Source organism: Microcaecilia unicolor, chromosome 12 (genome assembly GCF_901765095.1).
Source record: "Microcaecilia unicolor chromosome 12, aMicUni1.1, whole genome shotgun sequence".
Lineage (NCBI taxonomy): Eukaryota > Metazoa > Chordata > Amphibia > Gymnophiona > Siphonopidae > Microcaecilia > Microcaecilia unicolor.
Window position 1 is genome coordinate 30,719,811 of NC_044042.1, and position 26,838 is coordinate 30,746,648.

Genomic DNA, 26,838 nt, shown 5'->3' on the forward strand with positions numbered 1-26,838 from the left:
CAAAGCTATACATTTACAGAGACTTGATCACCCATTATTAACCTCATAGTACCTTGGATAAATGTGTTTACCATTAAATGCTTGTGTTTCTTTAAGATTACACAACAGGAAACAGTTAGTAGGCAAGGCTGATTTCAGAAGGGGTGGGTAAGATGAATATTTGTCAAGGGCACCAACAAGTGCCACTTCTTTTAGCAGAACAGTGGAGATAATAAACTCGGTGCAACTGCAGCATTGAAGGGGAATTGACCAGCTCTCTGCATCATCAGAGGGGACTTTCCACTGCCAGCCATCTGTAGCACTGTCTAGCGCTATGACAGTCCTGTCAGTAGAGCCAATCTGGTGGATTTGCCAGAGACCAGGCTTGAACACTTGAGTCCAGCTTGTGCTCCTCAGGCTGGCTGGAGTTAGAGATGATGTGGAGGCAAGGTCTACAGTTCCTGGGGGCAAGGAGCAAGGGTGGCATTAGAGTGGCAAACAGGACAATTGCCCTGGGCCCCCATACCATAGAGGACCCCAAACCTGTCTCAAGCTAAAGGAGTTATAGGCTGAAAGCCAGCTTTTGGACCCCCTCCCCAGTTTCTGCCCTGGACCCCTAGGTCTAACACCAATCCTAGACGGGAGTTTCCAACATCTCAATGGTGGCATCTAGAGTTCACCAGTGCTGGGTTAATGTTAAAAACCTGTATATTCTGCCTTTTCTTTCATCATACAAAGTAAATAATAAGAAACATACGTCCCACCCCTCATCGTCTAAAAGTTGCTAACATATTTATTAATCATTAATCCCTCCTAAACTGGGCCACTCTGTCTAGGTCTCACCCAACAACCTACTTGAAAATCTAGGGTCTGGAAGATGCTTTGATCTATGGCCTCTGGTCAGGGACTATCACTATAGTGGTGAGGCTATGTTCTAAGTTCTAGAGGTAATCCGGGAAATTATAGACCAGTGAGCCTGATGTCGGTGCCAGGCACAATGATAGTGACTATTATAAAGAACAAAATTACAGAGCATATTCAAAAACATGGATTAATGAGACAAAGCCAACATGGATTTAGTCAAGGGAAATCTTGCCTCACCAATCTATTACATTTCTTTGAAGGGGTGAACAAACGTGGATAAAGGCGAGCCGGTTGATATTGTGTATCTGGATTTTCAAAAGGCATTTGACAAAGTACCTCATGAAAGACTCCAGAGGAAATTGGAGAGTCGTGGGATAGGAGGAGGTAGTGTCCTATTGTGGATTAAAACCTGGTTAAAAGATAGAAAACAGAGAGTAGGGTTAAATGGTCAGTATTCTCAACGGAGAAGGGTAGATAGTGGGGTTCCCCAGGGGTCTGTGCTAGAACTGCTGCTTTTTAACATATTTATAAATGATCTAGAGATGGGAGTAACTAGTGAGGTAATTACATTTGCTAACAACACAAAGTTATTCAAAGTTGTTAAACAGCAAGAGGATCATGAAAAATTACAAGAGGATCTTACGAGACTAGGCATCCAAATGGCAGATTATGTTTAATGTGCAAAGTGATGCATGTGGGAAAGAGGAACCCAAAATATAGCAATGTAATGCAAGATTCCACATTAGGAGTCACCGACCAGGAAGGGAATCTAAGGTGTCATCATCGATGATAAGTTGAAACAGTGTGTGGCGGCAGCTAAGAAAGCAAATAGAATGTTAGGTATTATTAGGAAAGGAATGGAAAACAAAAATGAGGACATTATAATGCCTTTGTATGACGCCATGGTGCAACTGCACCTTAAATATTGTGTGTAATTCTGGCCACCGCATCTCAAAAAAGATACAGTGGAATTAGAAAAGGTACAGAGAAGGGCAACAAAAATGATAAAGGGATGACGTCCCTATGAGAAAAGGCTAAAGCGGCTAGGGCTCTTCAGCTTGAAGAAGAGATGGCTGAGGGGAGATATGATAGAGGTCTATAAAATAATGAGCGCAGTGGAACGGATAGGCATGAATCGGTTGTTTACGCTTTCCAAAACTACTAGGACTAGGGGGCACACAATGAAGCTACAAAGTAGTAAATGTAAAACGAATTGGAGAAACTACTTCTTTACTCAATGTGTAATTAAACTCTGGAATTCATTGCCAGAGAATGTAGTAAAAGCAGTTAGCTTAGTGGAGTTTAAAAAAGGTTTGGTTAGCTTCCTAAAAGAAAAATCCATAAGCCATTATTAAAATGACTTGGGGAAAATCCACTGCTTATTTGTAGGATAAGCAGCATAAAATGTATTGTTTTGGGATCTTGCCAGTTAGTTGTGACCTGGATTGGCCACTGTTGGAAACAGGATGCTGGGCCTGATGGACCTTTGGTCTGTCCCAGTATGGCGATACTTATGTACTTATGTAAAGGGTTATGCAATTTAATAATAAAAAAAAAAAAAGTCCAAAGACATTGTGAACCAAAGCTTATATCACCACAACCCAATAGAAGGTGATTCTGATTTAGCTGAAAAGTCCAAAAATCAGAAAGAAGCTGCTAGTCTAAAAGTTTGAAAATCAGTTTAAATGTATATCCTGGCAGAATTACATATAGGGAAGTCCACTATGATCGGAAATTGGGGATGGTAATATTTTCTGGTTAGTCCAGACTGTAAATCTTAGGCAAGTTAAGAAACCACTGGTTTTAACCAGCAATAATCCTCAAATCTCCTGAAGCCTAGAACTTCCTAGCAGTGTCTGTCTCACATGCCGGAGGAGCATTTCTAAGCCGTGGCTAGTTCAGTTCAGGCAATTGCTGCCTGGTCTCTAATAGGAAGCAGCAGTGCCCAGGCGAGGCATGACCGATAGTAACCCCACTGCAGCATAACCAGGTGCAGAATTTAAAGAAACACACACACAGGGCTTCTGCCTGCAGACACTTCAGGAACAGATTGCCATCTTCAAAGAATATTTATGTAAGCTAGAGCTCTGCAGTTCAGTTGTGCCATCCCTTGTTCTATCCCCACCAACTGCTGCTTGTATGACAGGCTTTGCTCTGCAAATCATAACGTCACAAGAAGTCCGATTGTCACTTCATAGGTAACAGTGGTGTTGGCCAACTCAATGAGCCATTTTTACATCGGGTTTAACACCATACTGAGTCATGTAATTACTTTAGGGGTCTCAGACTTCGGCATTTAAGGGCCGCAAATCGGTCTGTTTTTCAGCATATCAGCAATGAGTATTTATTATATAAATTTGAATATATATTAAGTGTAATTTAGGATCAAGTACTATGCTTTGGTTAGTAAAATTGTTTGCCGTGGCATACAGTCAAATGAAGTGTCCATTCCTGAGGAGCAACTGTTCCACACACTTGGCCAGAATTGACGTCGCTGCTTAGGATCTGAAGTTTGAGGCCCCGGATTATGAACAAACAAGAAATGCGTTGGAATTCTGATGAGAAGCGGAGGGGAAAAGGTTCAGAACAAAAATGGTAAATATGCATCATCTCAGCGTGGCCCCTATAAGAGAACCTTAAACCAAAAGGCGAAACTAAAGGGATCGTATAAGTTTAGCTTCAGAATCAGATAACTTCTTCTCCTGCAGCAATAAAATTAGCAACCCATAGGTTAAATATTCGTATTTATTTTCAGATTGAATAACTAGGCTATATGACTGAGGTTCCTTCTCAGTTTGGCTGGAATTCAAGGGAAGGTCTGAGCCATGAACTGAGAGTGTGGATCCTTCTTGGACTTTGGGTTCAGAGTGAGAACCTGTGTACAACAGGGGGTGGTTACCACTGAAAATCGGGCCAAGTTGCCCACTATTAGTATTGCACAGGTACCGTGCGTTATTTTCGTCTCAGCCTCCTCTATTACAATAACTACCTGCTATTGTTACGTGAGGTCTCGTCATGTTACAGTCATTATAGATTATTATTGGCTGGAACATGCTACCGTCACTAAAGTTCTGCCAGGTATTGCACCCGCTATACGCCGTTATTACCTGTGTTCTTACAGTGTAATCGCTAAGAAACTGAAAAGACGTTTTAGTTCCTTTGTTTCATTAGCATCAGCTAACTTCGAGGAAGGAGCATTTCCTCCCTTGGGTTCTTTTACTTTCACCTTCTCTTCTCTTCTCTTTAATGGGCGGGGGGGAGGGGAATCTCAGCATTTAGCCGTAATACTGGAAGACAAGTTATTAGCAGAAGGTGTCTCTTAAGCTATGGTCAGTCATTGTATAGAGATGTGACTTTTCAAAGACAGTCTCGAGAGGTAACTACACAAATGCTGGTTTGGGGGACTGGGGGAACTAACCCTGTTTGCCTGTAGAAAGTATTCCCCAGGCCTGCTGGCTGTGCCAGAAAGGCTGCACGGGGATGGCACCATGCACCAAGGAGCGACAGAGGTGCTGTCTCGGTCTACCCAGCTCTATCCCTGCTGCAGTCCTAATTTTTTTAGGAATTGAAATCCACAACTGTCTGGAACATCTGCAGCAGAGCCCGTCTCTGTGACCTTCAGCAAGTTCCTGTGCTCCAAACTGGAGTGGTTTAGCTTAGCTGTCATTTCTGTTTTTGTTTTGTCAACTCCAGGTCCTTAAACCCCCTTTAAAGGGCAGATAGGTCTCTGGACCACTGATGCAGGCTTGCTGAGGGAGGGGCGGCGTACGAGCCCTTTAAGAAGCAGCGGCTCCTTTCTCTGTGGCTTTGAAGCTCTGCCCCCACTCCCCCCATCCCTTCCTCTCCCCCCCCCCCCCCCCTCCCGCTGACTTGAACTGAAGCTGCGAAGTGCGAACCTGGCTGCTATCTGGAGCTCTCAAGAGATCACCGGCCACAGGAATGGGGGAACCCCCCCAAGGACCTGCAATTCCAGCAGAGCTCCAGCCAGCGACTGGGACCTGCTGATGTGGCCCCTCCGATCTGAGCCCTGTGTCGAGGGGAGGGAACAGAAGCGGCGGCGGCAGCAACAGAGCAGGCTCAGCATCATCACCTCCTAGCCCGCTGCCGAGGTGCGGCATAGACAATGGGGATGACGGGAAGCGGCCTCAGACCGGTCCGGCGGCTGTCGCTGACCTGTGCATGAGAGGAGCAGGAGCCAGCCAGCACCTCCTCCGCCGCTCTCTTGCCGCTAACGCCACAGGGAAGCCACCGATCCAGCAGCATTTTCGGAAAACTTGAATGAGATTTCGAGGTGAGTTGAGTGATTTTGTTTTGTGGGGAGGGAGGTACCTTGCAGTTTGGAATCAGCTTTTCATTTATTCCCTGCCCCCCCCCCCCACACACACACACACACACACTCAGCTCCTGGCCGAGGGAGAGGAGACTGAATAGCTGTCGCTGCTGGGAGCTGGGATTATTTTCCTCTCCTTCCCCCAACACATACATCCACCTATCTGAAGAGATGGGGTGGGAAGGAATGAAACAGGGAAGAAAAGGCAGCAGTGTGTGTGTGTGTGTGTGGGGGGGGGGGGGGGGGGTCAGAGATGGGCCATTGGTTTAGTGCTCTTTATCAGCCTGGAAGAAATGAGAGGCTGTTTTCATGTTCTTGCACCTTTCTCCAGTGATTACTTGGTACAGGGGGAGAAGAGAGAATATCCATTGCACAAAATAACATGTTTTCATATATGACCAAGAGGGATGGAGAGAGCTTTGATTTTATATTTTCTGTCAGATTTCAGGTGTGACCCACCACTGGGCTAGGACAGGTGTAGCCTGAAGGGCATGCTTGGGGAATGAAGCAGGGGGAAAAGGAAGCTGATAGCTTCAAGGACACTTCAGTTTCATGAAAGCACTTCCTGTTTTTGGAGCTTCTTCCATTAGCCAGAGGAGTTGGATAGTAGGACTGAGGTTCAGTGAGCTGAGTAGGCAGGGATAGGTTGAGGAGAGGTGGTTAGCTGGGCTGGTTTTTGGGAGCAGCAGGCAGGGAAATTATCTAGGGCCCCAGCACCAGAAAAGGGCCTCTTTGGCAAAGCTGAAGGATGTCACAGAGGCAGAGCTTCAAGGAGCTTGGCACTGGCTGGGCCCATTCCTTAGGTTCTGTGTTGCCCCTCCCCCCATATGTATAGCATAGGCTGAGATAGGAAGAGGTGAAATATGATAGGATAGTTTGAGATAAGGTGAGGTGATAGGGGAAGTGATCAAATGGGCTTGTTGAGATGAATTAAGATGGCATGGAGTTAGGTACAGAGAGGTGAGATGGGTTAATTAAGGTGATAAGGTTAACTAAGGTAAGATAGGGGTGAACTGAGATGGGAAGGTTTGGGTGAGAAGGTAGGATAAGCTTGAATAGATGAGGTTTCTCATATCTCTCCCTATATCAAAATCACAAAACATTGATAGCATGGTAATCTGTGAAAAGACGTTGATGAATTTGACCCAGGGATCAAAGTAAAGATTAAGTACAGAAAATATATAAACACAATTCCTGGATTCTGATGAAGAAGGCACCATCACCCTCATCTGCAAAGCCACACTTTGTAGCAAGGCACTGACTGAGATCCTTAGGCTACAAAAACCTTGGTCTACCATGACAGAGTCCACAACTAGCAGCAGCACATCCTGCAAGAGCTTCCACCAGGGTATACAACAGGCTTAAGGCAGAAAGAATTTATGGATATCTCTGGCAGAAATCTCATATTGCTTCAGCGTAAAACAAAGAGTCTGCAAACTGGCACAGCTTATCTGAACTAAGATGCTAGAAGATCATTCTGGGCTCCTGTGGATCCAGAGATATTTCTTTTGCCCAGGGCTGCTGCTGAGGAAGGAGTTGGGTCTCTTCCTCAAAATGTACATTCTGGACTGTTTGGCTACTTCTGGCCACCCCTGCACACTGGAATGATCTGTCTTTCTAGGTAGCTTCCTTTCAAAATCATTTGATTTTGAGTTTGTGGGTTGTATTTCATTCCTTTTTTGGGGTATCATTGTTTTACGTGGTACAGTGGGGGAAATAAGTATTTGATCCCTTGCTGATTTTGTAAGTTTGCCCACTGACAAAGACATGAGCAGCCCATAATTGAAGGGTAGGTTATTGGTAACAGTGAGAGATAGCACATCACAAATTAAATCCGGAAAATCACATTGTGGAAAGTATATGAATTTATTTGCATTCTGCAGAGGGAAATAAGTATTTGATCCCCCACCAACCAGTAAGAGATCTGGCCCCTACAGACCAGGTAGATGCTCCAAATCAACTCGTTACCTGCATGACAGACAGCTGTCGGCAATGGTCACCTGTATGAAAGACACCTGTCCACAGACTCAGTGAATCAGTCAGACTCTAACCTCTACAAAATGGCCAAGAGCAAGGAGCTGTCTAAGGATGTCAGGGACAAGATCATACACCTGCACAAGGCTGGAATGGGCTACAAAACCATCAGTAAGACGCTGGGCGAGAAGGAGACAACTGTTGGTGCCATAGTAAGAAAATGGAAGAAGTACAAAATGACTGTCAATCGACAAAGATCTGGGGCTCCACGCAAAATCTCACCTCGTGGGGTATCCTTGATCATGAGGAAGGTTAGAAATCAGCCTACAACTACAAGGGGGGAACTTGTCAATGATCTCAAGGCAGCTGGGACCACTGTCACCACGAAAACCATTGGTAACACATTACGACATAACGGATTGCAATCCTGCAGTGCCCGCAAGGTCCCCCTGCTCCGGAAGGCACATGTGACGGCCCGTCTGAAGTTTGCCAGTGAACACCTGGATGATGCCGAGAGTGATTGGGAGAAGGTGCTGTGGTCAGATGAGACAAAAATTGAGCTCTTTGGCATGAACTCAACTCGCCGTGTTTGGAGGAAGAGAAATGCTGCCTATGACCCAAAGAACACCGTCCCCACTGTCGAGCATGGAGGTGGAAATGTTATGTTTTGGGGGTGTTTCTCTGCTAAGGGCACAGGACTACTTCACCGCATCAATGGGAGAATGGATGGGGCCATGTACCGTACAATTCTGAGTGACAACCTCCTTCCCTCCGCCAGGGCCTTAAAAATGGGTCGTGGCTGGGTCTTCCAGCACGACAATGACCCAAAACATACAGCCAAGGCAACAAAGGAGTGGCTCAGGAAGAAGCACATTAGGGTCATGGAGTGGCCTAGCCAGTCACCAGACCTTAATCCCATTGAAAACTTATGGAGGGAGCTGAAGATGCGAGTTGCCAAGCGACAGCCCAGAACTCTTAATGATTTAGAGATGATCTGCAAAGAGGAGTGGACCAAAATTCCTCCTGACATGTGTGCAAACCTCATCATCAACTACAGAAGACGTCTGACCGCTGTGCTTGCCAACAAGGGTTTTGCCACCAAGTATTAGGTCTTGTTTGCCAGAGGGATTAAATACTTATTTCCCTCTGCAGAATGCAAATAAATTCATATACTTTCCACAATGTGATTTTCCGGATTTAATTTGTGATGTGCTATCTCTCACTGTTACCAATAACCTACCCTTCAATTATGGGCTGCTCATGTCTTTGTCAGTGGGCAAACTTACAAAATCAGCAAGGGATCAAATACTTATTTCCCCCACTGTATATCATGAATTCTCATGATTTTCCATTGCAAGCTTAGTGTCTTTTCAGTGCTCCAATAAAAATGGTCTTGTCTGAGAGTTTTTAAATTCCTCTTTGGTGTTTGTGGGTAGCTGAGACTCTCCACAGGCATCACATGCTGACAAGTCACCCTTCCTGGATATGTGTATGATAGTCTCTTGCTGACTGTTCCAATTCTGCTGTCATATTCCTCTTCCTTTTTGTCCTGACATTGCTTGCTACTGTCTTACTTCCTATCCTCCTGTGTCAGCTGCTTTGCATCTTCCTGTATCCTGAGGAGGTCCATGATGTGCAAAAAACACAAGTGACAAAAATCTCCTTCTACGAGCAATAGCAATCAATGCTTTCCAGTGGTAGCTGAACAGAGGAAAGAGGCCTTTCCCATCGGTATAGTTTTTCTGCTTACTTTGAGAAGGGAGAGGCAGAGGAGTAAGGAAGTCATATTGGCATTAGGGGGAGGAGTCAATTCAGCATTACCAACGGGAGCATTTGGGGGAGTATCCCCCCCCCCCCCCCTTTATAATTCACCTAATGATACTTTATGCTATGAGTTTATCTTTTTGGGCAGACAGGATGGATCGTAGAGGTCTTTATCTGCCATCATCTACTAAATTACATCTGTTTTCTTTCCCTTGTAAGTTAGTGTAGGGATGTGTGCAGTTTCTGTAGAGATCTATTGCAAGGCAGCTTGCTATATTGCTATATAGTCTTCATCTTCCAGCAAGAGTTGCCTTGCTGTTCAGTGCTGTTTGTACTATTTTCAGTTCTGCTCTTTCATAGGTCACTCTTTGCATCCTGGTGGTTAGTGCTGTTATGGTATTTTATTTATTTATTAACTAAATCAAAAACTTGCTCTAATAAATGGTTATTAACCTAGGACTTCATATATATTATATATTTGAATAAAGGAAACCTCAAAAACCTGGGGCGCCTACAACGATGGTCTTCCCCCTAACAGGCTCTCATCGCAGGCTTCAGTGTAACCTCTGAAACCAACTGCAGTGCAAAACAACTCCCTAATGGAGAAACAAAACACTGCAGCCAAAAAAACCAGAGGAATTGGTCCAAATCTTCTCGAACATATCTCAATCTTCATCTTCCCAACTGCAAAGGCCTCAAATACAAAACCTACTACGCATCCAACTTCTCTGTTATAGGTAGCCAACTCTGGAACGCCATACCTCGACACATCCGAAAAACCAATGAATGTCTACCCTTCCGAAAACTGCTGAAGACTTACCTCTTCAAACAAGCCTACCCAAATGACAATCCTAAACCCCGATCCTAAGTCACACCACTAGCACCACCCACACTCCAATTCTCTCCCCACACCTATCACTTTTGTCCAACTCTATGTAACTCTATCATCTATGCGATACTCTGGCCCATACTTTGTATTATCTCTGTTATACTTTGTACCATACATGTAAGCCGCACTGAACCTGCTATTGAGCGGTATTATAAATGCCACAAATAAATAAATAAATAATAGTAATGAAGTACGAGGTTAGCACCATAACTCTTAAAAGTGGTTAGGGTGGTGGACTTTGGTCCTGGGGAACTGAGGAACTGAGTTCGATTCCCACTTCAGGCACAGGCAGCTCCTTGTGACTCTGGGCAAGTCACTTAACCCTCCATTGCCCCATGTAAGCCGCATTGAGCCTGCCATGAGTGGGAAAGCACGGGGTACAAATGTAACAAAAATAAAATAGATACTATTGGAGATTCTACATGGAATGTTGCTACTATTGGAGATTCTACATGGAATGTTGCTATTCCACTAGCAACATTCCATGTAGAAGGCAGCGCAGGCTTCTGTTTCTGTGAGTCTGACGTCCTGCACGTACGTGCAGGACGTCAGACTCACAGAAGCAGAAGCCTGCGCGGCCACATTGGTGATCTGCAAGGGCCAACTTTTACATGGAATGTTGCTAGTGGAATAGCAACATTCCATGTAGAATCTCAAACAGTAGGAACAGTGGAGGAGTGGCCTAGTGGTTAGGGTGGCGGACTTTGGTCCTGGGGAACTGAGGAACTGAGTTCAATTCCCACTTCAGGCACAGGCAGCTCCTATTGACTCTGGGCAAGTCACTTAACCCTCCGTTACCCCATGTAAGCCGCATTGAGCCTGCCATGAGTGGGAAAGCACAGGGTACAAATGTAACAAAAATAAAATAGATACTATTGGAGATTCTACATGGAATGTTGCTACTATTGGAGATTCTACATGGAATGTTGCTATTCCAGTAGCAACATTCCATGTAGAAGGCTGCGCAGGCTTCTGTTTCTGTGAGTCTGACTTCCTGCACGTACGTGCAGGATGTCAGACTCACAGAAGCCTGCACGGCCACATTGGTGATCTGCAAGGGCTGACTTTTACATGGAATGTTGCTAGTGGAATAGCAACATTCCATGTAGAATCTCAAACAGTAGGAGGAGTGGCCTAGTGGTTAGGGTGGTGGACTTTGGTCCTGGGGAACTGAGTTTGATTCCCACTTCAGGCACAGGCAGCTCCTATTGACTCTGGGCAAGTCACTTAACCCTCCGTTACCCCATGTAAGCCGCATTGAGCCTGCCATGAGTGGGAAAGCACAGGGTACAAATGTAACAAAAATAAAATAGATACTATTGGAGATTCTACATGGAATGTTGCTACTATTGGAGATTCTACATGGAATGTTGCTATTCCACTAGCAACATTCCATGTAGAAGGCAGCGCAGGCTTCTGTTTCTGTGAGTCTGACGTCCTGCACGTACGTGCAGGACGTCAGACTCAGAAGCAGAAGCCTGCGCGGCCACATTGGTGATCTGCAAGGGCTGACTTTTACATGGAATGTTGCTAGTGGAATAGCAACATTCCATGTAGAATCTCAAACAGTAGCAACAGTGGAGGAGTGACCTAGTGGTTGGGGTGGTGGACTTTGGTCCTGGGGAACTGAGGAACTGAGTTCAATTCCCACTTCAGGCACAGGCAGCTCCTATTGACTCTGGGCAAGTCACTTAACCCTCCGTTACCCCATGTAAGCCGCATTGAGCCTGCCATGAGTGGGAAAGCGCGGGGTACAAATGTAACAAAAAAAAAAAAAACTACTGAAGAATATAGTTATTTATTTATGACATTTATACCCCACATTTTCCTGCACAATTTTGAGTTCAATGTGGCTAACAAGCTAAAAAGAAGTCATTATAAAATATGAAATAAAATTAATAAACTCACACATCAATAAAGAAATAACCATAAATACATACAATTCAGTGGGCGATTTAACCTCTAGGGAAGCCCTAGACAGGAAGATTGTTGGAGTACAAGAAGTTCAAAGTAAGGTAATTCAGGACTTACAGAATTACAACGGAAGCATGAAATGCTGGAAAACAACTTGTAGAATTTACGTTTTTTTGAACTTTCCTTGGACACCCCATATGACACCAAGGGAGCTTTTTAAGAAATGGTTTGGAGAAATTTTGAAGCTGCCACTTGAGGCACTACTCCCACTGATTAGGGTTTTTATTCTACCCTATAAGAAAAAGTGAGCTGTGGGTGAATGGACATCTGCGGTTTCACCAGACATCTTAAATATAACTGATATATTGGAGACCGCTATTTAAGTAGTGGAGGACCGAGCAACTCTACTTGAGTCATTTGTTTTTGAATATGATAGAAATCATGTTCTAACTTTATTTTTTTCAACATAGACTTGAATTGTTTCTGGGTCAAAATGTATGGTGTTTTTCAGATCTTTGCAAGGAGAGACCCAAGAAAGGCAGAAGCAATTCCTGAGTCTGCGAACATGAGTGATTCTGTACAATGGTATTTTCTTTTTGAGATTTCCTGTAAAATGTATGGTGCAATTTGATAATTTGAGATATATTTTTTATGACCCTAAGCAATTGCAGTAATTTCTTGACAATAAATTTCCTTAACTTTAAAACCCTAGCTAGTTAGGTTACAATGGTTATTAATACGGGTTATATTTATCAGGTCTGGATTGGGGTCTTTTTCTTTTCCTCAGGGATTGAATTATTTTCTTGATTATTCCTCCCATGTTTTCTGGGGTCCCAGGTATTGGGGACTAATGGAAAGGGATAGCTAATTGATTTGTTGGGTGGGGGGAGTTTCTCTCCTTCCTTTTTTCATCTGTGAATGATGTAACTTTGTATTTGTTTCCGTGTTCATTCCTTTCCGGATTTCTGAGCAAATGTATTTCTTGTATTATTTTGTTAAATTTACTATAAATAAATAAAAGATTTAGTAACCACCAAAGGACACCTGAGATTGAAAGGTTAAATGCCGATCAACAACAACCCCTAAAATGTTAAGAGTGGATTCCAAAGGATAAGAAACACAGTCAATGCTAAAACTACCAAAAATGTAGTCTAGGTTAAAATTAAATTCAGAGTTCCGGGATTCCATTAAATCAAGGCCAGTTTTAATCCTATATAGAATTCCCTGGATGTCCCCTCGAAAAGGGATGTAAATAGTGACATCATCTGTGTAGATTAAAGGTTGGAATCCCATTGACTCAAGTCTCCCCCCTAGTGGAGCCACCATTAACATCTATATATATAAAAGGCAACCCCAACGTTCTGAAGCCTCCACGGAAGTTGAGGCGCCCGAGATATCCGGTGTGCCCTGGAGTGTCAATAGCTCCGCCCTCGCGTCAAACCATCATGACGTCGAGGGCGGAGCTATTGACGAGGGCCGAAACGACCCACACGAACAAGGCAAGTAGCTTCGAGGGACGGAGGGAGGGGGCCCCTTGCTAGCGCCCGTTTCATTCCGCTCAGAAACGGGCATTTTTTCCTAGTCTATATATAAAAGGCACCACTGAAGCCTCCAGCCGGAAGTGTGAAGTGCCAGAGATATCCGGTTTCCCCATGAGTGAAGGAAAACAGCACAGCAAGAAATCCCACGAAACAGTGAAGGACTCAGAGGGGGGAGGGGGGAGGGGAGAGAGATGCCCTCACTCTCTCTGTAACAAAAACACAGAACAGCAGGAAACAACACTGAAGGACTGCACTCGGAGGGGGGAGGGGGAGGGGGAAGGGGAAGGAGAGAGGGCAGAGGGCAGGGACACCCCCACCCCCACATGCACACTCTGAAGAAAACCTTGCTAGCCCCCCGTTTCATTTGCATCAGAAACGGAGTTTTTTTTACTAGTTAAATAATATTGCAGATAGGGGTCAGCCTTGTGGCACACCACAATCTGGAGACCAAAGCAAGACCTGTATGGTAGGTTAGCTACAGAGATTCTGAGAATATGTTGTGCATTATATCAGAGTGTTTGGTATGGGAGAAAGTTTGTGTTGCTGTTACTGATGTGATATGGAATTTGACGATTCTCTTTGAATGGTGAGTAATAAAGGGAAAAGTTCTAATTCTGCAGTTCAACCATTAAAGGGAGAGTTTCAGTGCATGCAGAGTATCTGTTACAGAAATAGAGAGGCAGGGTATTTTTCAGGGCCCTGTCTATTCTGTACAGTTGTGGGTTAATAGGATTTCAGCCTTCTGTGGGAGAATTGTTTGACTGATGATATAAAATTATGTTAATAATAGTTTTCTTGTAAGAGGGGTTGAAGCTGGTCAGAGGATTCTGTGTTACATAGAAGGCCCTTTGAGCTTTTACTTGTAATATCTTTATCATCAGCTTAAAGATCCCAGATGCACTTAGAGGATAATTTTATAGCAGGTCACATAAGGTTGGGAGGGCAGAAAGTTGCCTGTTTCTGATGCCTATGTATTTTCAATATCAATATCAGTTTATTGTTTGTATACCACTGTATCCCCTAGAAGGATTCACTAAGGTTCACAGCGAAACAGAAAACTTTCCTAGAATTGCATTAGTGGCTTTGAAGACATTTTACATGGAACTGCAAAACTTTTACACAGGCATTCAACATTAACACAGAGAAAAAGAAAGTTAAAAAAACACTTTCCTTAGAATCGCAGAAGCAGTTTGGAGGACATTTTAATGTAATTAAGAGTGTTTTACATGAGACGTTATCATTAGCACACAGAGGATTTCGCTATTTCTCATGGGCTGCTAATCATCGAATAAGAAAGTTTTCAGTTTTTATAAAGTACTAGGTGTAACCAGCAGAAATCGTGGCTAGATGGAAGCTGCTCGGTAGCAGATGTAAACAGTGCATAATTTTATTAACTACCTGGCCGATATTTAAAACTTTTTAACTGGCCAGGAATGGCTTTAAGCGGCTATGCGGTAATATTCAGTGCGAGATAGCCAGCTATCTCAGCTGAATATTAGTGCTTAGCGGCTAGACCAGTCACCGGCTATGTTGCACGACATAGCTGGTTAGCACCAATATTCATTGGCTGACCGGCTAAGTGTAGTGGTCAGATAGACCCATGTAAATAGCAGATCTGTCATTGGCCGCCATAACTTAGCCGGTCAGCCAATGACTATCAGTGGAGGAGTGGCCTAGTGGTTAGAGCAGTGGTCTCGCAATCCAGAGGTGGCCGGTTCAAATCCCACTGCTGCTCCTTGTGATCCTGGGCAAGTCACTTAACCCTCCATTGCCTCAGGTACAAACTTAGATTGTGAACCCTCCTGGGACAGAGAAATATCCAGAGTACGTGAATGTAACTCACTTTGAGCAAGGTGTGAGCAAAAATCTAAATAAATAACCGGCTATGTTTTTAGCAGCCAACACCCCCCCCCCCCCCCCCCCCCCAGAAATTCAGTGCTGGTCACTGGATACGGCCTTGGCATTGAATTTCCAGGTTCACTGATGACTGTGGTCTTTGTATCGGCCCCATTATGTGTAAATCGTGACTTTACGCATGTTCTGTTCAAACTATATATACACCTCAGTCTCACACAGTATGAACCGTCTTGACACTGCACATACTTTTATTTTTTTTTTTAATTTATAAATTTTATTGAAACAGCGTCTTAATTACAACATAGAGCCTCCGGCTCGCCAACATAATACATAATTTGGTATATCTTAACCCTTAATTTTTTTACATTGCTGTTTTCCCCTCGTTATTCCCTCCTCCCTACCCTGCCCACTCCTCCCCCCCCCCCTTTAACCCTCCCTCTACTCCTCTACCCTCCCCCTTCCCCTCTCTCCTCAATGGTCCGAGTTACCCCTACCCTGTTGGTTCTTTGCCCAAAATATCATCTACATGTATCCATTCCAACACCTCAGGATTATAGCGACCCTTTCGTCTATCTGTCAATTTTTCCAATTCTATTACCGCTCTAACTTTTGCCAACCAGTTGAGAGCTGTCGGCCCTCTATTCCGCTTCCAATTCAATGCTATTATAGTTTTTGCTGCAGCTAGGCCCATTCTTTTAAGTCTCTGTTGCCATCTCTGCCCCCTCTGGTTCCCCCACCCCAATAGGCACCACTTAGGGTCGCATGGGAATAGAACTTCCAGGTCCTGTGACAATCTTTCAGAAATTTCCCTCCAGTAGAGCTGTAACTGTTTACAGTCCCACCAAATGTGATAGAAAGTTCCCCTCTCCTTTCCACACCTTCAACATTCATCTGAGGCTCTGGGATACATTTTTTTAACTTTCTCAGGCTTATAGTACCATCTACTCAGTACTTTATATGCGTTTTCCTTAATTAGAACACACATCGAGGCCTTCTTGACCTCCAAGCACACCCGCCTCCATTCTGCCTCACTCAGTCCCTGTTTTATATCCTTTTCCCAAGCCTCCATATATGGGAGTTTCCTGAACGCACGTACTTTTAAACACATAGGACTAGATTCTATAGATCACGCCTGAAAATTTGGCACCGAAATGAAATTCGCCTAAGTGCATTCTATAAAGTACATTTTAATTTAGGCGTACTTTATAAAATGTGCTGAAATTTCTGTGCAGTTTATAGAATATGCCAAGCGCCGGACCACACAACTAGATTTAGTCCCGGCCAATTACGCCAAGTAAAATCTGGCATAAATCCTGACACCTAAATTACGCATGGAGTGGGCGTATTCTATAACAAAGCGCATAGATTATAGAAATGCCCACGACCCACCCATTCCATGCCCATGTCCCCTTTTCAACTATGCGACTTAGAATTTACGTGAAGCACGTTATAGAATATGCTTAGGTCTGTGCATAAATTTTAATTAATGCCGATTAGTGCTGATTGGTTGTTAACATCTAATTATCAGTGCTGATTGCCTTGTTAACCAATTAGCTTATGCGCATTGTAATAGAATACGCTTCAATTTCCAAGCAGAAATCTCAGTGTGATATATAGAATCTTGCAGATAATCTGTAGGGTAATTTTTTAAATAGTGCCTATGTGTCTTTATAACATTCTAGTACAAATAGAGCAGAATTCACACCAGCTCAAAAGTCCAGGACCAGCTTAAGTATTAAGCAAACTAGGCAGTTGTCAGGCTTCTTCCCTGGAAGCACTGGGTTTGTGAGCCCTTGGACCACTGCCGTGGAGTGGCAGTGGCAGGCAAGGTCACCTTCAAAGCAGAGACGAGGCAAGGCTGGACTGGGACCCCGGACTGGAGTTCTGCACTGGAATACACAGGACTGGAATGCACCGGACGGGTGCGCGCGGGACTGGAACCCACTGGACTGGATCACACTGGAGTGGAGCCCGTTGGACTGGAACACACGGGACCGGAACCCACTGGACAGGAACACACTGGACCTAGGCTTCACCTACGCTTAGCCACCGTTCCCCGAGGGTTGAGCCCTCAGGTTCGGGCAGCCGGCAGGGCTTACAGGAAAACCGGAACTGGAAATAGCAAGCAGGAACAACAGGAATCAGGATACAGAAGTGCCCCCAGGCACCTAGGTGAAAGCAAGGCAGACAGGCAGGGAATGTCCGGGTTCCGGCAATAGTCAAGTCAGGTCTGGCCATGGCAGAGAATATCCGGGTTCAGGCAGTAGTCGGGTCAGGCAGCAGGCAGCAAGTATCGGGGTTCAGGCAGCAGGCAGAGAGTAGTCAGATACAGGCAATGGTCAGGTCAAGTAGCAAGACTATGGCTGGAGCTCCAGTAGCAAGGAGTACTGGCAGCGGACAGGACTAGGGCTGAAGCTCCAGGAACAAAGGAAAACACACATGGGAAAACCAGAAAGCTAAACACAAGAAAACTATTAAAGCTGTACACAAGCTAACAAGAAAGCTATGCCCAAGCTAACTAGTCACAAGCTAGAACTCACACTAAGCAAAACACAGGAGAACTAGTAAAGCTGTACACAAGCTAACAAGCAAAGCTATGCCCAAGCTACTAGTAACAAGCTAGAAACTCACACTGAACTGGACAAGGTAGCAGTGCACAGAGCATTCTAACATACCAGGGACCTTAGACGATGCAAAGGCAAAGGCTGCAGTCTCTAAGTGATTAATAAAGCGTTTCAACACCTGAGGAGCAGCTGCAGCCATTAGTAAGCAACTACGGAGGCTGTCCAGGCACAAACAAGAGAGAAAAGTCCGGCAGCTGGGCTAAAGTCTGGAACGGGTAGGAACAGCAAGACAAACTATGGCAGCCACTGGCTCTGGCCACCAGCGGGTGAGAGGAGCACAAACCAAGGAGCAGGCAGAGCGCACACAGAACATAGACTTAGAATACCTAGGTGCAGCACAGAGGAGCAAACAGAGCCAGGCTGGAGACAGAGGTAGAGCTAACTCAGGCAGCACCCCCAGGTGCAGTAGAGTGGAGTAATTAGAGCCATGCTGGAAGCAGCCAGCACACAGAAGGAAAACTACTCCAGAAAGGCTAGGCAGAAGCCAGCTTAGAAGCTGACCCCCAGAAATAAGGTAAGTCTGAGGGTGGTCATGGCCACAGACGTGACAGCAGTGACCTAGGGTGGCAGTTTCGGAGGAGAGCAGGCAGCAAAAGAGCAGCTGCAGTCAAAGCAAAACAAGAAGCTCTGACAGCAACTCAATCCAAAGAATAAGCAGCACAATGCTTTTTACCTGCCCATTTACCCAAGATTTGAAATTTCTCTCACTTTAGTTTACATATATGATATATTTTTTGGGAACATAAGGAAAAAGTCATAGAAAATAAGAACATGAATATTTTATGGGACATTAAAATTCAGATGCCCATCATTTGGAATATAAATGCCAGATATGACAATAATAGAAGAAAAATGTGTATAGTTCTGTATCAGGAGACAGTCGAGTGGAAGAGAAAGAAGTTGAAAAACTCACAAAATATAAGAATCTACAAATGAAAAGACTATGGAAGAAAAAAAATCAAAAGTAGCACCAATTACAATAGGGGCCTTGGGATCATAAGCTTGGAATGTCTTAAAATCAAAGGCAGTTGTGGTTCGAAATGCTTTCATACTTAGACCCTGCCTCCACAGTTCCTAACCCCTTGGGTAGGCTTGATTTGCCAGTGCATAAAACCAGTCAAGACCAAGAAAAGCAACTCATGCTGTGATGAATATTATATTTATATATACTGAACAGTGGGAATTCCAGTTATGTCTTTTAATATGATTCTTACATAGTAACATAGTAGCATAGTAGATGACGGCAGAAAAAAGACCTGCACGGTCCATCCAGTCTGCCCAACAAGATAAACTCACATGTGCCACTTTTTGTGTATACCTTACCTTAATTTGTACCTGTCTTTTTCAGGGCACAGACCGTATAAGTCTGTCCAGCACTATCCCCGCCTCCCAACCACCAGCCCCGCCTCCCACCACCGGCTCTGGCACAGACCATACAAGTCTGCCCAGCACTATCCCCACCTCCCAACCACCAGCCCCGCCTCCCACCACCGGCTAAGCTTCTGGGGATCCCTTCCTTCTGAGCAGGATTCTTTTATGTTTATCCCACGCATGTTTGAATTCAGTTACCGTTTTCCTCACGGGAGGTGGTGGAGTTTACTTGAGTTTACTTATTAAAGTCTTGGGGGGGGGGGGAAGAGGGCTGGAGGCCTGAAAGTTAGTTGATGGGGTGGGCACCTAAGGATGAAGGTTCGCCTAGGGTGTCCAGTACCCTTGCTTTGGTCCTGTTCGGTCCTGGGGCATTGAGTGTCTCCAGCAACATGGGAACAGACCATGGATGTAGAAGTTTTAGATTGGGACTGAGGCCTACATCCTGGTCTGTCTCCTCACTCCTGCCTGAAGCCATCTGTTTGCAGGATGTTTATCTGTACCTTACTGCTGATGAAGGAATGTAAGGATTTAATTATGTTGTAGGTTTTGCACCCCATTTCCCAGTAATTTGAGGTCGAGGGCCAAGGTGCCAAATTTTTAAATCAATAAAACATGATCATATTTTCCGTGAGGTGCTGTTTTCATATCCTTAATGTAGTGTCTAAGGTAAAAATAGATTAAGTTCTTCCCCAAGTGGTTGGCACTTGGGGAAGAACCTAATCTGATGTGTGCTCAGAATTTTGCTGTTAGTAACTATAGCACTATTTATGTTGTTTTTGAGGATCCCATTAATGCTGATATTGAAACAATACCCACTATAATTATTTGGATTGTAGTATCCTCATGTTGTCAATTGAAGTAATAACTCTTGTCTTGCAGCACCTTTCTCTAACCATTCCAAGTTCTTTGCAATTGAAAATGTAGCCAATGGTGGCCAGTGGTTTTTAAGCTGCTGACAGCCACGGGCTGAATTAGGACTGGATATTCAATGCCAGGCCATGTCTGGGCTCTGGCATTGAATTTCCGAGTAAGTACAGTTACCCGGAAGTTAACGGGGCAATAGCCGATATTTAGACCGGTGCCCAGTTAGCTCGGCAGAGAACGTTAGGACAGCCTTTTTGCTGTCCTAACTTTATGCACTTAGGGGCCCATTTACAAAGGCACATAGGTGCCTTTTCAGGCTTATTTTCGAGAGAGAAGGGCGCCCATCTTTCGACACAAATTGGGAGATGGGCGTCGTCCTCCCAGGGTCGGCCAAATCGGCATAATCGAAAGCCGATTTTGGGTGTCCCCAACTGCTTTGCGTCGCGGGGACGACCAGAGTTCCCGGGGGCATGTCGGAGGCATAGCGAAGGCGGGACTTGGGCGTGCCTAACACATGGGTGTCCTTGACCCATAATGGAAAAAAGAAGGGCGTCCCTGACGAGTACTTGGCCAACTTTACTTGGTCCCTTTTTTCTTACGACCAAGCCTCAAAAAGGTGCCAGAACTGACCAGATGACTACCGGAGGGAATCGGGGATGACCTCCCCTTACTCCCCCAATGGTCACTAACCCCCTCCCACCCTCAAAAAAACAATTTTAAAAATATTTTGTGCCAGCCTCAAATGTCATACTCAGGTCCCTGGAGCAGTTTTAGTGGGTGCAGTGCACTTCAGGTAGGCGGACCCAAGCCCATCCCCCTCCTACCTGTTACACTTGTGGTGGTAAATGTGAGCCCTTCAAAACCCACCAGAAACCCACTGTACCCACATCTAGGTGCCCCCCTTCACCCCTAAGGGCTGTGGTACTGATGTACAGTTGTGGGTTTTGGGGGGCTCAGCACACAAGGTAAGGGAGCTATGCACCTGGGAACAATTTGTGAAGTCCACTGCAGTGCCCCCTATGGTGCCCGGTTGATGTCCTGGCATGTCAGGGGGACCAGTGCACTATGAATGCTGGCTCCTCCCACGACCAAAGGGCTTGGATTTGGTCGTTTCTGAGATGGGGATCCTCGGTTTCCATTATGGCCAAAAATCAGAAACAACCAAGTCTAAGGACGACCATCTCTAAGGTCGACCTAAATTTCAGGATTTGGGCGTCCCCGACCGTATTATCGAAAAAATAGATAGACGCCCATCTTGTTTCGATAATACGGGTTTCCCCGCCCCTTCATGGGGCCATCCTGTGAGGACGTCCCCCAGGAAAACTTGGGAGTCCCTTTCAATTATGCCCTTCCACGCGTGCCCCAGGCGGTAATTCCATTTTTGACACCTGCCCAAAACACACGGTAGAACATATTTTCTATTTTCTACCATGTGGCTCTTACCCCGCAGTAATCGGCAGTTTATGTGCGCTGACCGCTTACTTGCCCAATTAGCGCATTAGATCTTACCGCTAAGTCAATGGGTGGCGGTAAGGTCTCAGCCCGAAAATGGACACATGCTGGTTTTAATTTTGCCGCACGTCCATTTTCCGGCTCAAAACAGAAATGCCTTTTTTCCAAGTGCGCTGAGCAAATGGACCTGCATGCATTGAAAACACGTGCCTACACCAGTGCAGCCCACTTTTAGGTGCACCTTAGTAAAAGGGCCCCTTAACTAATTAGTGGACTGCTAAAGTGCCAGCTTCGTCCTCAGACCACTGCGGCATTAACCAGACAGTACTGCAACGGCCAGAAGAAATATTCAGCAGCACTGCCCACTTAAGAGTTGCTGATATTGGCAGATGGCCAGCTCCACGGGGTTTAACTGGGCAACAGCCTCTCCTGTCTGGATAAACACTTTTGAATATTGGGTCTGAGATGTATCAGTTGGCAGCTGAAATCCTATTTAATGTCTGAGGAATTACTTGTATCTAGGTCTTAATGGCTTCACTTAGTCCATCCATCTCACCATTATTAATCCATATGAAATGGGAACGATTAGATTAGATTTTTATTACTTCTAGTCCACCCTTTTCCATGTTGTGTGTTGACCCTCATCAGAACTCCATGCAAGCATCATATTGCTAAACCTAGAAGGCACTTACGAACAGCCTATGTTGTTTTGCATTATACACAAGTGATTTAAGGTGTATTTTCAAAGCACTTAGACTTACAAAGTTCCATGGGTCACTCTGGAACTTGGTAAGTCTAAGTGCTTTGTAAATCAGCCCCCTCCCTGTATGTTTATTTAAATTTTGCTCATACCTTTTTCAGTAGCAGTGCAAAGTATATTTCTCTGTTGCAGGAGGGCTCACAATCTAAGTTTGTACCTGAGGCAATGGAGGGTTAAGTGACTTGACCAAGATCAGAAGGAGCAGCAGTGGGATTTGAACTGGCCACCTCTGGATTGCAAGACTGGTGCTCTTACCACTAGGCCACTCCTCCACTTACATTACAGACGGTTTTCAAAGAGTAACTAACTACCAGTGTTACTACCCTTTGAAAATGAACAGCTGCAAGTATTCATACTCAGATCACCCTTAAACGTTGCACCCACTGTTTGTATGGATTGCTGGATAGGGGATGTAGCATAGCCCCTGCTTCTTGGAAAATCAAATGTTTGCTGGATGTTTTATTTAACTGGTCTAAACATGCCCCCATGAATAGCTCTTTGTAACCTAGCTGAAAGTGCTATAAATGCCAGTACGCTCTTGGGAAGATGATCTTCAGCCAAGGCATTTTACTGTGACTTTGAAAATTATCCTCCAAAAGTGGAAATAAAGCACAGCCAGTGAAAGCATGCATTTGGGAAACAATCAGGTCAATATTCAACAAGCAGTTATAGGTTCAGCGCCGTGCTGAACCTATAATTAGTGCGTGTTATATGTGAAAGGCAGCTCTGTAACTAGGCGATTGCAGTTACACGTCCCTTTGCATGCGTAAATGCTGAGAAAATGCAGACAAGAGCCCGAAGCACTATTCTATAAGTGCTAGAGTGCAGTACTATAAATAACCATCGCTGAGTCCTACCAGGTCCCAAACTTGCTAATTTAGATTCCACCCATTGTGCCATTTTTTCCCCCTTTCACTGGAATTGTCTCTCGCTTGCAGTGGTCCTTGCTCTGCTGCCACCCAGGGAGGATTGTCACCGCGTACCCCCCCCCCCAGATGCAGTGTCAACCCCCCCCCCAGCGCATCAAATCAAGACCCCCCCCCCCCCCAGGTTCATTGCTTTTACCTTCTGGGGTGCTGGGAGCAGCTGTCAGCCCCACCGGTTCCTTGCTTCCGTTGCCCCGGAACAGGAAGTAACATCAGAGGGAGCAGGGAACCGGCGGAGCCAGCAGCCGCTCAGCTGCTCCCTGCACCCCCTTGCAGCGTGCACCCAGGGCGGACCGCCCCACCCTCGGTACGCCGCTGCTCATTTGAAATCCGTGCTGAATCCTCATGTTCACTAATGCCGTTTCTTTAAACTGACTTTGCAGTGATTTATAGCCACTGTCCTTCATTTTCCCCTCAAACAGTCCCGCTCTTGTCCCCTTTTGATTGTGCTCCTTCCCTTTATTCTTCTTTCTTTTCCAGTGCGAATGAGTCGTTGCTTTCCTATCATTTTTTGTAGTTCTTTTCCTTGTCTGAAATTTTGTTTATATCGTTGTAAACCTCCGAATACTGCTAGTCAGTCCTGGCGGTATAGCAAATCTTAATAAACTAAACTAATGTGGGTGGGGCATGGGCAAGGCTCTCAGTTATGCACATAACTTACAGAAGGTCCAAGGAAACAGGGCAAGTGATCCACAAACTCCAAGATGGCAGTGAACAAAAGCAGATCGGACTCAGGAATATATACTCTTGAAAGCCTTTTATTCTGAAATAAAAACCAAAGAAGCCCGACACGGGCCTGGAATCTTTGGCATGCTGATGGCAGGTTATGCATGGAGTGGAGTGGAGGAGTAGCCTAGTGGTTAGTGCAGTGGACTTGATCCTGGGGAACTGGGTTTGATTCACACTGCAGCAGCTTGTGACTCTGGGCAAGAGTGGAGGAGTGGCCTAGTGGTTAGGGTGGTGGACTTTGGTCCTGGGGAACTGAGGAACTGAGTTCAATTTCCGGCACAGGCAGCTCCTTGTGACTGGGCAAGTCACTTAACCCTCCATTGCCTGCCGCATAGAGCCTGCCATGAGTGGGAAAGCGTGGGGTACAAATGTAATAAAAATAAAATAAAATAAAACCCGCCATTGCCCCAGGTACAAATAAGTACCTGTATATAATATGGAAACAGCTTCGAACATAGTTACAAAAACCAAAGAAAGGCGGTATATCAAGTCCCATTCTCCCCCCTCCCCCCTTTCTACAGTATAATGGCACCTTGGCACACAGATGCCATTATAGAATAGGCAACTCCCCTTGCAGCTTTGGGGTGCCTAACAAGAAGCACCCAGTTATAGAGTTACCCTTATAGTGTTATAAGTATCTTCAGATATATACATAGAGGACTAGATTCAGTAAATGGCGCCAAAAAAATGAGTGCTAAGTGTTATTCTCTAAACAACGCTCTGAGTTGGGCACTGTTTATCAAATGGCATGTAGCGCCATTCAGTTGTGTGGTAAAAAATTTCATGCACATCTTTATAGATGCGCGCGTAAATTCAAATTGTTGCCAATTAGCACCAATAATTGATTGTTAGTACCTGATTATTGGCGCTAATTGACTTGTTAATTAACTTTGAGTGCTGTATATAGAATTCCCCCAAGAGTGGGGAGAGTGGGAGAGGTTGAGGTGTTTATGGGTGGGGCCAAAAATCTGCTTAAATTATGGCCTGATATTCAAAATGGGTGGATTAGGGTTCCTTGGGGTAGTAGAACTCAGCTATTGTTGGGGGTTGGAAGAGTAGAGAGTGGCGGGGGGGGGGGGGGGTTATTCCAGTTGCTTATTATTATTGTTTTCTGTTTGTGATCTATAAACAACAGTTGTATAGAACATTGTTCCTTTTTTACTTTAATAAAAAGATTTTAATATAAAATCGTGTTTGAGGCTTGTACAGAAAAGGCAGAGCCTGTGGGATGGGGACAGAGACAGAGTTTGTGGGGATGGAGCAGGGACAGCAACAGAGCCCACGGGGATGGGGACAAACCTTGTCCCCATGTCATTCTCTAATGGTGAGTCTCATCAGGGACAAATCTGTGCTTACCACTTGTCTGATAACCCTTTTGAAATGGGACAACACAGAGGATTTCTGAGAGAGAAGGAAGGGGTTGTAGAGCTAAGCAGTTGTGTGGCTGGGCAGACTGGATAGACCATATTATCTTTATCTGCTAGAATTTTCCCTGTTTCTGTGTTTCTATGAAAATTAAATACATCTTTCTCATGCAGTAATCCTTTTTAGAGAAACGAGCAGATCACAATTAATTTGTTATTGACAGGGTGACCCATGAGTATCTGAACCCTAGATGAATCTTCAGCCATTCACCCCCAGGGGTAGTTCAAGGCCATATCCCATTGCCCCAAAGCCCTTTCCTTTTCTTTCCCTTCCCTTCCTTCCCCTTCCCCACCATAATCCAGCATCTTCTCCTGTGGTGGCCAGCATCACCCCTTCCCCTCTCAACCCCCTCCTCAAGTTGCCCTTCTTAATTTGTCTAAAAGCATGTATGAGCTTTCACATTATATGTGCTGTTAGCCATTCCTGGGAGCATGTTTAGGAGAATGCAATGAACAGCAAGCATACATTTGCATTTTCACATTAGTGCATTCTATTAATCCTTTTTCCTCCAACATCATCTGTGTGTCTATGAAGTGACATCCATTGAAGCATGATAAACCCACAGCAAAATGGAAAAAGAAAACCCAGTACTCCTTCATAATTCCTAATAGTTCTCCACAGCAGCCGATGCTCCTTCAATATTCCCTACAGTTCTGCTTCGCATCCAGTTCTCTTACACCATTCCCTACAACTCCTCTACACATCTGGTGTTCTTGCACCATCCCCTACAGTTCCCTTACTTACATCATTCCTTTCGGTTCCTCTACCTATCCGGTACTCTTGCACCATCCCCTGTAGTTCCCCTACACATTCAATGTTCTTACACCATTCCCTAGGTTTCCCTAAAAATCTAGCTCTCTCACACTGTTCCTTATGATTCCCCTACACATCCAGTGTGCTTACTATTTCTTACAGTTCTTCCACAGTCAGGCTGCTCAACTCTTCTGTACAATCCCACCCCCCACCCCTATGTTTATTCTCCAGGAGTCCCTACATTTTTCTCATAGACAGTACTGAATTTCCTAATACTCCATCTTTAGCCTGCTGTCCACAACGAATACTCTCTTCCTGGAATCCCCTCACATAATACATTCCTTGATAACCCCACAATACTGTTAATAGGTTTGAAGCTACACAAAACAGAGTTTTTTCTAATGGTGAGGCTGAAGCCTGCAATCTACCCTGCTAGGTTACCAAGTTGCATAACTTCTTCCAAGTTAAATAATTAATAACACAGATATGAGAGCTGTAAGTGCTGAGTTTTAAGCCTAAAGAAAGGACACGAATAAATGGAAAGAGTGAGGAATGATTGGAAAGGATAGAGGCAGACACTAAGAAACAGAGAGAAAAAGACGACGAGAAAGAGAAGCAAACAAAACAAAGAGGGGAGGGGGGGTTAAAGAGATAGGAGAGAAAACAGGAGAAACATAAAGGGCTGGATTTCCTAAAAGTGTGCTCCTGTGTATCCACATGTTTTGATAATTTATTGTGATTTATTAATCACCTCTTCAAAGAGATTCACCCAAGGCAGCGTACAGCAGGTGTAGCTTGATATAAAGCTTACAATTTTGTTAG

General features: G+C 44.8%; 1 protein-coding gene across 3 annotated transcripts in view; it reads left to right on the top strand.

Annotated features, from left to right (window-relative positions):
• The first annotated feature begins 3,371 nt into the window (after positions 1 to 3,371).
• ABCG4 (ATP binding cassette subfamily G member 4) overlaps positions 3,372 to 26,838 on the top strand; it is a 105,590-nt gene continuing 82,123 nt past the window's right edge. For 2 of the 3 annotated variants that reach the window (XM_030220642.1, XM_030220644.1), the window contains exon 1: positions 4,731 to 5,134. The gene's annotated coding sequence lies outside the window, so the exon portion shown is untranslated. Of the gene's footprint in view, positions 3,439 to 4,730; positions 5,135 to 26,838 lie in introns of those variants that run through there. The other variant, XM_030220643.1, reaches the window with a different exon arrangement.